Here is a 14088-nt window from a genome sequence, read left to right on the forward strand (position 1 = left end):
TATTCTGAAGGGTCAGGCAAGGTGGTCCACTGGGAGGTAAGGAAGAGTATTTCTAAATACCACAAGATCAGTTGAGACCGGACTTTGGATGGGCAATTGGAGAAGAGAGATGGTGAGTTTGCCTCTCCTTGTTATCTGTGCCCTAATTTCCTGAAAAGGTTATTCGGAGTTTGGAACCTTCAGCAGCGACATGGATGAATACATTCAGTAGGCAGTGAACCTGAGACTTTCCAACTCACAGATGTCCAGGACATGGTGCTGATGTTACCAGATGCATATGAACCACAGACAGGCAAAATGAACATATGTACCCTGCTCTAGGCTTTTTGATAAGAAATGTGAGGCTGTCATGAGCCACAGTAAGAAGCTATCCAGCCCAAAGAAAACCTTGATGGCTTCAGTATCCAGAATTGCCACTGCAGAAGAATTCTGGGCAGGTATGTATTTTAGGTTTACCCCACTCAGAATTTTTGACAGCAAAAGTCAAGGCTTAAGAAGGACCATGAATTCGATATATTTTACCTCATGGAGCCCACGTCAACCCCAATGTCCTGCCGGGCATTAGTTTTCCATTTATGAGAGTATGTCAGAAGGTAAAACTGTTGACATGGGTGAACTGCAGGGCTAAATCCTACCTGCGCTTCTTCACTGTCAGCTTGAAAAGTACCGAAGACCCAGTCCCCACAGCACATAGACTAACATTGACTTTTGTCCCTTCCTTTATTTTATATGGATGATTTTCACTTTGTCTTTGAAATGTCCTAACACCTGATGACTTTTAATGATTTTTGCATTTCAGTGTCATTTTGAACATTACATTTTATTTAATTTCACTATATTATTGATTTTGTATTTCTCAGCTGTAATGTTACGCTGGTGCTCCTAAAGTACATTACACACTTTTTCTCTGAGGGAGGCCTGTTGCTTGAGCGCAGAGCTACCATAGGTAGCCTGTGGCTCAAAAACATTGAAAGCTGATTTTGCTTCCAAACACTATATAACTTAACTTAACTTTGTTCTCAATCCTAGTTAACAATACAGGTTCTTACATACTCCTAACCCAATCCTAAACGGTTTGCCAACCTCAAGCCCCACTTTCCAAGCAATACTCTGTAGGTTCTGCTCAGCGATAGTCCCTGGCAGGTTCATGAAAGAAGGTGAAACACTTTTGATCTGCTTCATCACAACTCCACACGCTTCAAAGTCTTTGGTGATAGGGAGTGTATAAATGAGTGTCTGCTCTCTCTTTGGATCAGTCTGAGCACTTGAACTGATTTTGGATGTAGGGGAGACATCTTACTGCATGATTACATAACATACATATATCTATCAGGTTTCGGATCAATCAGAAGTACCGCAAATAGCTTATAATGTGTTAGTTGGTAAGGTTGGTCTCCTCCAAATAATACGTTTCTACCCTGATGTCCTCCTGTTACAAATCGTATCCTACGCAAACTACTTCATGCCAATACTGTATTGCACAGAGACAAAAGGACAGATATTTTACCATAGCACGTTGCTGTGGTCTGATTTCCAGGTTTTTTTAAATTCAGATAGTGCTCTTGAATTGAGTGTTCTTTTGAGAACATTGAACATTTAAATTAAATTATGTACATTAAATTAAATAAAAAATGTTTTGAACATTCTTTTTAAAAAGCAAACCTAAAGTAATATATTTATATATTACATGTAGATATATATATATATGTATATATATTTTATAAAAGTTTAAATAAATTATTGTATTTTAACATTATTTACAATGGGGTTTTATTTTAGTCACTATCTCAATTATTTTCTCTGGGATGGTGTTGCAGTACCTGTGGGTGGCCATGGGTGGTTCTTCCTTACTCAGCTCTGAGCTGGAGGGCATTTGCAATGGTTTTAGGTCTTGGATGTAGAACATTTAAAAGTGCTGTTTGAGAATAGGAAGGGGCTTACTATTTTGTGGGTGATTACATGTCCCTTCATAAACCTATCCCCAGCCACCCCTGAACCCCTCCTTATTCCTGTCAAAGCCCATCCGATTTAGTCATAAAATTCCCCATTGTCCAGCCACTCCCACCAGTCTCTCACACATTTACTACTAAGACTTATACCTATGTGTGTGTACATCTCCACAGTTAGGGCAGAGGACTTCACACATAAAAGATAGGAGAGGTGGAGACTGCTGCACATAGGTTAGTGAATAGCATTTTGTAGTATATTAGTAGTACTACTGTAGTAAACATACTACAATGCAGTTTGTGAATTGGCTCCGCTAGTGTCTGAATACAGCAATCAACTTGTGAGGAGTCAACAATCAACTTTGCATATTTCAGGAGCACACTACATTCCAAATAACACATAATATGTGTATTTGTAAAGAGCTCATCCCCTGCAACAGATATCTTGGCGCTGAATAAAAGATGCTTAGTGTTACCCAATGGTACTCATTTTATCGACCTCAGAAGGATGAAAGGCTGAGTGGACCATGCCAGGATTTGAACCTGTGACCATGAGGTCAAACACAGGCCCCTAGAGTGGACACATTAGTCTACTAAGCCACCAGATATGCAGCTTTCAAATAACTTTTGACTTTGAACGAGCAAAAACAGGTTTTGTTAAAATCTGTAAGTTATACACAGGATGATGGATTTTGGGCCTGATTTATTTGTTAGCGGAGAGGTCTTCATGCAACTGTGAGGAAGTTCCCTCTCCGCCAACAATATTGTCCTCCTGCCATATTTAGTGTCGACGGACCAACGGTTTGACGTCGGAGGGGGCTACTTCTTCTCGGCCATGGTCAAATCCCTCCAATGGCCAGATGAAATATGGGCCTTTAGAGTTTTGACTGTATGTTGGTCCACCTAACTTTGACGGACAGACATACAGCCAATTTTGAATATTGTTCACTGCCAGGAAAAACCTGGCTGTAATTGACATTGAAAAGTGCTCAGTGTACCCCTCAGCATGAGAGAAATTTTCAACAAGTAAAGCCCGCTTTAGACCTTTCTTACTAAAAATAAACAAAAGTTGTAAGTTTGAAGGATTGCTCTGTTATGTTGACAGAGCCCTCTGTCAAACATGCAATGCATTTCCAGGATCTGACGTAACTGCTGCTTCTGAAAATGCAAGACATGTCCTTAGGGGCAGTGGACATCTCTAAATATTGTGGACGGAGTACCTTCGCAATGGCAGGAGTAATGACTCTGACATGGAGACGGAAATGACTATGTCCATCGATTTACAAATCAGCTCCTTTGTCACAAATCAGGCAATCCATGATCTTGGGAATGCAGTGGCATTTCATATATCCAGCAACCCTGGTTATAATAAATGGAGAGACCAAATGTATCTGAAAGAACATAAAAGAAAAACATTCAAATCTTTGATTCTTGAGTTTCTCTCAAACGTTTTTGGTCTGAAATATTTCTGTGGAATTAGGTGTAACTTTTCATTAAATCTATGATGATATTAAGCAGAATATACACCTAGCGATAAGTGTGTGTTGAAATGAACTAGCCAGCTAAGCACATTGCTGAAAATCATATGAGATATTACTTTGAAAGTAATTGTATTTCCTTTGTAGTTTAGCAATGTCACCATTTTGTGGACTAACCATGTGTGTAATAATCCTTGAAAGTATTTATACTATACATGGCAAAAATAAAGAAACATGCAAAAAAATGTAACTCTTAGTAAGATAATGAATTTAAAACATTAACATGAAAAATACACAAAAAAATGTAAATACCTTTAAAAGAATGTGCAGTGTGCTGTGAGCAGTAGAAATCTACAGATTAGGCCTTCAGGCATCCAACAGCACCTTCACGAGTGCAGGATCACTACCCCCCCCCCCCCCTCCCGTAGGCAAAAGACTGTGACACCAAAAGCTGGAGTTTTGGCACAGTCAATGGATTAGTACATGCTGTTGAATGGGTCTCTAGAGGACTGCAAAGGAAGTGACAGGATGTTTCCTGGAAGTGTATGGATACTGACTAGGGAATTGAAGGTGTAAAAGACAAGTGTATAGTATGTCAGAACACTTTTTATTGAAGCAATCTATTTGGTACTTAGAAACTGACTAAATAATCAGACTACTTCTAGGACAGTGCTTAGGTAAAAATTTTAAATTTTCAGTTCTGCCACAGTGAACAGAATAGTACATGGTACTGCACCTTAGTGTCAAACCCTGACTCATTTTATCAATGCATAAGCAAAGACTAGCTTCTAATGCTACTAAAACTTGACAACATGAGAGGTTTTAAATTAGTTATCTGTCAGCAAATACACAATGTTACCAAATGCTTCTCTCACAGTGGTTCTCAAATGCACACAGACTCACAGTGTAATTCTAGACAACAACCACTATACCTAGGAGTTTACTAAAGAATCATTCACTACTGTGGAAGTGGTAAGCGAACTGCACACAATCTTTATATTTCAGGACTGCACTTTTGTGTCAAAGCCTGACTCATTTAATCAAATCATAAGCAAAGTCTGGCTTCTAATGCTACTAAAACTTCACAACATGACCGGTTTTAAAACAGGTATATGTCAGCAAATACACAATGTTACCAAATGCTTCTCTCACAATCCTTACCCAAATGCACACAGACTCACAGTGTGATTTTAGACAAGCAACACTATCCTAGGAGTTTACCAAAACTCATTCACTACTCTGGAAGAGTTAATGGTACTGCACAAAATCTACATATTTAAGTACACCACATCAGTGTCAAAGCATGACTCATTTAATCAACGCATAAGCATAGACTGGATTCTAATCCTACTAAAACTTCACAACATGTCAGCAAATACATGATGTTACCAAATGCTTCTCTCACAGTGATCCCAAATACACACTAACTCACAGTGTGATTCTAGACAAGCACCACTATCCCTATGAGTTTACCAAAACTCATTCACTACAGTGCAAGTGGTAAGGGAACTGCACACAATCTACATATTTCACAACTGCAATTTACTGTCAATGCCTGACTCATATGATGAAAGCATAAGCCATAACTGTCTTCTAATGCTACTAAAACTTGACAACATGACATGTTTTACAACACTTATCTGTCAGCAAATACACGATGTTACCAAACACTTCTCTCACAGTGGTTCCCAAATACACACAGACTCACAGTGGGATTCTAGACAAACAACACTATCCCTAGCAGCTTACCAAAACTCATTCACTACAGTGGAAGTGGTAAGGGAACTGCACACAATCTACATATTTCACGACTGCTCTTTAGTGTCAATGCCTGACTCATTTAATCAACACATAAGCAAAGACTGGCTTCTAATGCTTCTAAAACTTGACAACATGACAGGTTTTAAAACAGTTTTCTCTCAGCAAATACACAATGTTCCCAAAAGCTTCTCTCACAGTGGTTACCAAATGCACACAGACTCACAGTGTGATTCTAGACAAGCACCAGTATTCCTAGGAGTTTACCAAAACTCATTCACTACACTGGAAGTGATAAGGGAATTGCACACAATCTACATATTTCACGACTGCACTTTAGTGTCAATGCCTGACTCATTTAATCAACACATAAGCAAAGACTGGCTTCTTATGCTACTAAAACTTGACAGCATGACAAGTTTTAAAACAGTTTTCTGTCAGCAAATACACAATGTTACCAAACGCTTCTTTCACAATCCTTACCCAAATGCACACAGACTCACAGTGTGATTTTAGACAAGCAACACTATCCTAGGAGTTTACCAAAACTCATTCACTAGTCTGGAAGAGTTAATGGTACTGCACACAATCTACATATTTAAGTACAGCACATCAGTGTCAAAGCATGACTCATTTAATCAACATATAAGCATAGACTGGATTCTAATGCTACTAAAACTTCACAACATGACAGATTTTAAAACAGTTATCTGTCAGCAAATACATGATGTTACCAAATGATTCTCTCACACTGATCCCAAATACACACTAACTCACAGTGTGATTCTAGACAGGCACCACTATCCCTATGAGCTTACCAAAACTCATTCACTACAATGCAAGTGGTAAGGGAACTGCACACAATCTACATATTTCACGACTGCAAATTACTGTCAATGCCTGACTCATATAATGAAAGCATAAGCCATAACTGTCTTCTAATGCTACTAAAACTTGACAACATGACAGGTTTTAAAACAGTTATCTGTCAGCAAATACACGATGTTACCAAATGCTTCTCTCACAATCCTTACCCAAATGCACACAGACTCACAGTGTGATTTTAGACAAGCAACACTATCCTAGGAGTTTACCAAAACTCATTCACTAGTCTGGAAGAGTTAATGGTACTGCACACAATCTACATATTTAAGTACAGCACATCAGTGTCAAAGCATGACTCATTTAATCAACATATAAGCATAGACTGGATTCTAATGCTACTAAAACTTCACAACATGACAGATTTTAAAACAGTTATCTGTCAGCAAATACATGATGTTACCAAATGATTCTCTCACACTGATCCCAAATACACACTAACTCACAGTGTGATTCTAGACAAGCACCACTATCCCTATGAGCTTACCAAAACTCATTCACTACAATGCAAGTGGTAAGGGAACTGCACACAATCTACATATTTCACAACTGCAAATTACTGTCAATGCCTTAATCATTTAATGAAAGCATACGCCATAACTGTCTTCTAATGCTACTAAAACTTGACAACCTGACTGGTTTTAAAACAGTTATCTTTCAGCAAATACACAATATTACCAAATGCTTCTCTCACAGTGGTTCCCAAATGCACACAGACTCACTGTGTGATTCTAGACAAACAACACTATCCCTTGCACTATATCAAAACACATCTAGAAGTAGTACTACATTTTAGTATAGAAACATAACATAACTCATTTCACAAATTCATAAACAATGACTGGTTTCTAATTCTACCAAAATATAAAAACTGCACAGTTATCTGTCTACAAACACATGAAAAACACAAATGCCTATCACAGAATGGTTTCTACATGCACACACATTGTAGAGAAAAAAAGTACTCCCTACACTTTAGCAGGAAAAATACATTAGTCTGATTAAAATCAAAATAGTCTACATACATCCCCTCACAATTAAATAACTCATCTTTCAAGTTCTTTTGTAGATTAAGGAGTATATCAATCACTCACCATATTTTCTTTTACAGAATCTCTGCACTGTGCACCTCTCAGCAAAAGCAAAGAATGGAAAAGTTTCCCTTTCATTTTCCACACATATACATGTAAACATCAAATCACAATCCTTCGCACATAAACTCAAAAGCAAACACACATTTCTATTGGTTAAACATTTCAACCCTTTCCAACTGAAATACATTTCAACCCTTCCCCCAATCTGCCTTCTGCCTGTTACCATAGAAACCAGTCATGGAACACTGCACTGAGCTTACAGGTCACAAGTTTAGCACACAATGTTCCTACACAAGACAGGAAGTGTGCTTGACTTTTCAACATATCAGCTTATCATATATAATGTTCCTTACAATCGGTTTTTTTAACCAATAACAATCATACCTTTAAAAAACTAAAATATACACCCTACCTTTCAGTGTAGAAAGTTGTTATACAACCAATGATTTATTGTCGTTTTTCAAAAAACGTTGCCGTGGATCTGCGCACCCACCGCGAGAGAATCCGTGCATCCAACGCGATAGGATGCGCGCACAGTGCGCGCATTTCGCCGGTTTTTTTTTTAAAAGGGGGGCCACAGGGGGTCCTTCTGGGACCCCCTAAGCAGATCTAGAGGGTCAGAGTATTTCCACTCTGCCCCCTTTATATCTTTTACACACTTATTCCCCTTCCATCTTCAGCCTCGCTTCTACCGAGGCAGAAAATGGCCGCCAACAGTTCCTGGTTTCGAATGTAGAGAGACGCTCGACAGCCAATTAGCATTCAGCGCGCGATCGGGAGGGTGCGCGCTCCATTCGGGGAGGGTGCGCTTACGGTGCGGGTACGGTCCGCGGATCCTCCGCGGCCATAGATATCACTAACTTTTTTACCCTAATTTTCTCAGGAACTACTGAACAGATTCACACCAAATTGTCATTCCGTTCAGCAGTTCGGGCAGTAGCTGCGACAACAGATCCTATGGGAAATTGCATGGGGAAAATGCGTTTTGGGACCCCCCTTTTTTCTCGGCCCCCGCTTCACGGATCACCGCAAAACTTTCAGGGCAGGAGCGGAGCGGAGCTGGCCAAAAGTTTGGAGAATTTCGTGAAGATTCGTCAATCGGCGCCAAAGATATTCCCAATAGAATGTTTCGGATTTCCTATGGAAAAAGGGTCCTAACTATAACTATCTACTGGCGACCGCCAGTAGATAATATATATATATATATATATATATATATATATATATATATATATATTTATAAAAGTTTAAATAAATTATTGTATTTCAACATTATTTTCAGTGGGGTTTTATTTTAGTCCCTATCCCAATTATTTTCTCTGGGATGGTGTTGCAGTACCTGTGGGTGGCCATGGGTGGTTCTTCCTTACTCAGTTCTGAGCTGGAGGGCATTTGCAATGGTTTTAAGTCTTTCTTGGATGTAGAACATTTAAACGTGCTGCTTGAGAATAGGAAGGGGCTTACTATTTTGTGGGTGATTACGTGTCCCTTCATAAACCTCTCCCCAGCCCCCCCTTAACACCTCCTTATTCCTGTCAAAGCCCCTCCCATTTAGTCATAAAATTCCCCATTGTCCAGCCACTCCCACCAGTCTCTCACACATTTACTACTAAAACTTATACCTATGTGTGTGTAAATCTCCGCAGTTAGGGCAGACAACTTCACACATAAAAGATAGGAGGGGTGGAGACTGCCGCACATAGGTTCGTGAATAGCATTTTGTAGTACATTAGTAGTACTACTGTAGTTAACATACTACAATGCAGTTTGTGAATTGACTCCTCTAGTGTCTGAATACAGCAATCAACTTGTGAGGAGTCAACAATCAACTTTGCATATTTCAGGAGCACACTACATTCCAAATAACACATAATATGTGTATTTGTAAAGAGCACATCCCCTGCAACAGATATCTTGGTGCGGAATAAAAGATGCTTAGTGTTACCCAATGGTACTCATTTTATCAACCTCAAAAGGATGAAAGTCTGAGTGGACCATGCCAGGACTTGAACCTGTGACCATGAGGTCAAACACAGGCCCCTAGAGTGGATACAATAGTCTACTAAGCCACCAGATATGCAGCTTTCAAAAAACTTTTCACTTTGAACGAGCAAAAACAGGTTTTGTTAAAATCTGTAAGTTATACACAGGATGATGGATTATGGGCCGGATTTATTTGTTGGCGGAGAGGTCTTCAGTGCAACTGTGAGGAAGTTCCCTCTCCGCCGACATTATTGTCCTCCTGCCATATTTAGTGTCGACGGACCAACGGTTTGACGTCGGAGGTGACTACTTCTTCTCGGCCATGGTCAAATCCCTCCAATGGCCAGATGAAGTATGGGCCTTTAGCGTTTTGACTCTATGTTGGTCCACCTAACTTTGACGGACAGACATACAGCCAATTTTGAATATTGTTCACTGCCAGGAAAAACCTGGCTGTAATTGGCATTGAAAAGTGCTCAGTGTACCCCTCAGCATGAGAGAAATTTTCAAGAAGTAAAGCCCGCTTTAGACCTTTCTTACTAAAAATAAACAAAAGTTGTAAGTTTGAAGGATTGTTCTGTTATGTTGACAGAGCCGTCTGTCAAACATGCAATGCATTTCCAGGATCTGCAGTAACTGCTGCTTCTGAACATGCAAGACATGTCCGTAGGGGCAGTGGACATCTCTAAATATTGTGGACGGAGTACCTTCGCAATGGCAGGAGTAATGACTCTGACATGGAGACGGAAATGACTATGTCCATCGATTTACAAATCAGCTCCTTTGTCACAAATCAGGCAATCCATGATCATGGGAATGCAGTGGCATTTCATATATCCAGCAACCCTGGTTATAATAAATGGAGAGACCAAATGTATCTGAAAGAACATAAAAGAAAAACATTCAAATCTTTGATTCTTGAGTTTCTCTCAAACGTTTTTTGTCTGAAATATTTCTGTGGAATTAGGTGTAATTTTTCATTAAATCTATGATGATATTAAGCAGAATATACACCTAGCGATAAGTGTGTGTTGAAATGAACTAGCCAGCTAAGCACATTGCTGAAAATCATATGAGATATTACTTTGAAAGTAATTGTATTTCCTTTGTAGTTTAGCAATGTCACCATTTTGTGGACTAACCATGTGTGTAATAATCCTTGAAAGTATTTATACTATACATCGCAAAAATAAAGAAACATGCAAAAAAATGTAACTCTTAGTAAGATAATGAATTTAAAACATTAACATGAAAAATACACAAAAAAATTTAAAGACCTTTAAAAGAATGTGCAGTGTGCTGTGAGCAGTAGAAATCTACAGATTAGGCCTTCAGGCATCCAACAGCACCTTCACGAGTGCAGGATCACTATCCCCCCCGTAGGCAAAAGACTGTGACACCAAAAGCTGGCACGCTTCCAAATTAGAGAAATGTTTCCCCTCAGGCGGAGGCGTGAGCTGCAGTTGCTCCAGGCAGCCAGCTGTGGGTGCACACAAGGCACAACGAGCCCCCTCAGGTCCAATCATGATATTCTCAACAACAGAGTACCTAGAGGCGTGGGTCCAGGGAGAGCGAGCATGTGACCTCGGACGGAGGCCGCAATGTCAGGCACTGTCGTCCTATCGATCTGGAGGCCGGTCACAGTCTAGGCTTCCAGCTTGGGTCCCATTGACTCGACAAACGTCCCCCAACACCCCTCGGGCATCACATGCTATGGAGTGCGAGCTAGCACAGGTTTCCGGGTTGCAAGCACGGGTCCATCAGACTCGGCAATATCCCCCAGCACTCCTCGAAATCCTCACGTTCCGGCACCCCAGGTGAGCTGCTGATCTTTACGTGCATCCTCCTCTGCACAATGTGATTATGGCGTCTGCCAGGACAGTCCTTGTCCCAACTGCCGATCAATTCCACCTGTTTTTTCCGCACCCTGCACAGTCCTCATGAATATGATCTCGTGGAAACTGAGAGATCCTTTCTGTCCCTGGGATCTTTTAGACAGGAGGCCAGCCAACCGGCCCTTGGAGAGTGCAGGTGCCAATTCCACCCCCTCGTATCTGTCCCTGGAAGGTCCTTAAGAGTCAGAGGTCTACAGTTTCCCTTGAGCCTCTAGTTTATGGCCTTCTATCAGGAATGTACAGAAGTAGCTGTCCCCCCAGCACCCAGATGTGGATCTGAGATAGGCTGACAGACACACAGAGCCACGAGCACAGAAATATCCACTTTCCCAAAGCGCCATTTCTACATTAGCAATTTCAAATCCACGACGGAGAGGATTCGCCATTACTAACTCATCGATATCAAACACTCTACTGCTACTCTTCTGCACATAGAAAATACTGCTCAATAGCCTTTCCACTGGTCCCCCATGTTAATCAATGCGAGAAACAGGCCCCACCGTACAGAACACACCATCTGGTGACATTCACTACTAGTGCATGTAGCGCGCATGGGCACATGCCCTTCCTCTTCCCGACACTGCACCCTGTCCCCCAGGGAGGACTCCGATGTAGCGAGAGACATGTAGAACCTTGTCAAGTACCTTTTCAAATACCAAGCTGAGTAACAGTTTGATGAGCTACCTCCAAGTGTGGCACAACCAGTGCTGCAGGCCCACGGAGGAATATTTGAATTACATGCCCTATGTGTGTGACTTGCACCTAGACAAGGGACTTACAGCTAACTCATATCAGCCAATCATGTATACACCAATAACCAGTGTGTGTATGACAAGCACAGCGCTTTGGCACTGAATAGCTGTGTCAAAAGTGCTCAAAGTCCTGAGGCTAGCAACATAGATCAGTTGAAAACCAGGAGGGACAAAAGCAAAAAGTAAAGGGAAAGCACCCTAAAAAGGGCCATTTACAACAGTCATGTAAACTGTCAATTGTAAAAAGGTGAACATCCGAAGATTCTATTTTGAGTTATTCTGTTCTGATGAATACTTGCCGTACAGTGGTTTCCGATCCAATTCATCTTACTCCACAGTGTCAGACGCGCTATTTGTCATTTGATCTTCCAGCACAGATGCCCTTGACTCAGCTCCTGAAATCCAAGCATGCTGAGTGGCCTATCTCGAGAGCCTCTGAAGGCATCTTCCATCATTTTCACAAAATGTTGTCAGACTTCTTGTGTGTTTATTACTTTTGTGAGTTTTGTTCTTAACTAATACATTTTTACTTTATAATTGAGAAGTTAGCATTTCAAGAACATTTTTTAAATGGCAATATTTAAGTTAATAGCTCTCGGCAAATTTACTAAATGTCTTTGCTCAACAACAATTGCATAACATATTATGTTGTAAACACAAATCCTACACTGCCCGAGAAAAGTACATAAATGGAGAGTGGACACCTTCCATTATCCTTACCATTTCTTTACATAAACAGGAGCAAACATTTCTACCTTCTTCACATTGCAAGTATAACCTTAACAGAGCAATGAGTAAATAATGTATTGTGTGAAAAGTAAAAGCAAAACATTGAAAGTAAATAAATGTATATGATCCATGGTAAAGATGGCTACCTAACTAGCCTTCTTCACAATTTCTACTCTGTGGCTAAGAAAAATGCATCATTATTAATAGCCAAATGCACAAAAAACAAGCATTTGCAATGTAATTGGTCTCGCCTTTGGGACCTTATAAGTATTTAGCAATGCAGCATATTATCCTGGATGCGCATCTACGGTTCTTTAACACAAAGGCTTTGACACTTATAGGCACATTTTAGCACTGCATTGAGAAGTACTTGCCTTTAAACAATTATTGTAATATGTGTGTGCAATAAGAGCAGTTCCAAAATTTGTAACAAATCACCTGAGCTAACCACAATGATTGTACTTTTAATGTTGCAAATTTTCCTTTTTTTGCCACATAATTTACTTAACCCTGCCGCATACAGCGTTGTGAGCAAAAGCAGCCAGTCGAATCAATCCATTCATTAACATTTACAGAATTAGGAGGGAGTGAAGGTTTTTTAATGAGATCAAACTCAGTTTTATAATATTGTTTAAAAAAAATTCAAAGTTATGATTGAGAAGTGCAACCATTTGTTAACACTGCCTCCCTAAAATTGATTTGCCTGCGAACAATGAAGATGTCACAGCATTCCAGAGGCTCGGAAAGGCTTGCTAAGCTGAGGTACAGTCAATTTAATAGGCCTTTCACAAGATAAAAAATGTAAGCAAAGGACACTTCTCAGTAAAGAGGCACAAGAGCTCATTCAGAGTTGCACTGCATGTATCTTAATGAAAATGTGAAAGCTCTGCTAAAACGTCTTGGTGACAAGGACATGCACCGTGGGAAGCATGTGGAACTGGAGAAGTGGGCTTGTGGGATAGATGTGTTGACATGTGGAAGAAGATATGGTGGAACATGTGGAATGGGAGAGATTAGCTGCTGGTATAGATATGGGCACATATGGAGTGGGTGTGGTGGATGCATGGAACATAAGGGTTACTGTCAGCCTATGTAGAATAGTTGTTCGGAGGGGTCGTTAAATAAGTGTGGTCGTACATCTGATGAAAGTGTCATGACCTGTAACTAGGAGTGTGGACAGATGTAAAAGAAGACAAAGTGATTTGTGTAATACGGTAGACTGGCTAGTGGAACAGATGAGCGGGAACACGTGTAAAACAGAAGAATTGGCTTGTGAGATAGGTGTGTGTACACGTGGGATAAATGCATATGGTGTGTAGAACAGGAATGGGGTGGTGGCCTATCAGTAGGGAAAATATTTTAAATACATGGAGCAGTACATGTAGCAGATGTGGTGGCTGTTGCAGGATAGAGGTGGAAGAACGTGTGCAGTGGCATGTGTAAATAGATGGTGAGGAATGTACAATACTTGTGGAGTAGTGTGGGATAGATGCCAGAGTTCGTTTTTTACATATTTTCTAAAAGACCACATTTCCGATTTTACTTTTTTGTCAGGTTGAGAAACTGTAATT

Source organism: Triturus cristatus, chromosome 5_2 (genome assembly GCF_964204655.1).
Source record: "Triturus cristatus chromosome 5_2, aTriCri1.1, whole genome shotgun sequence".
Classification (NCBI taxonomy): domain Eukaryota; kingdom Metazoa; phylum Chordata; class Amphibia; order Caudata; family Salamandridae; genus Triturus; species Triturus cristatus.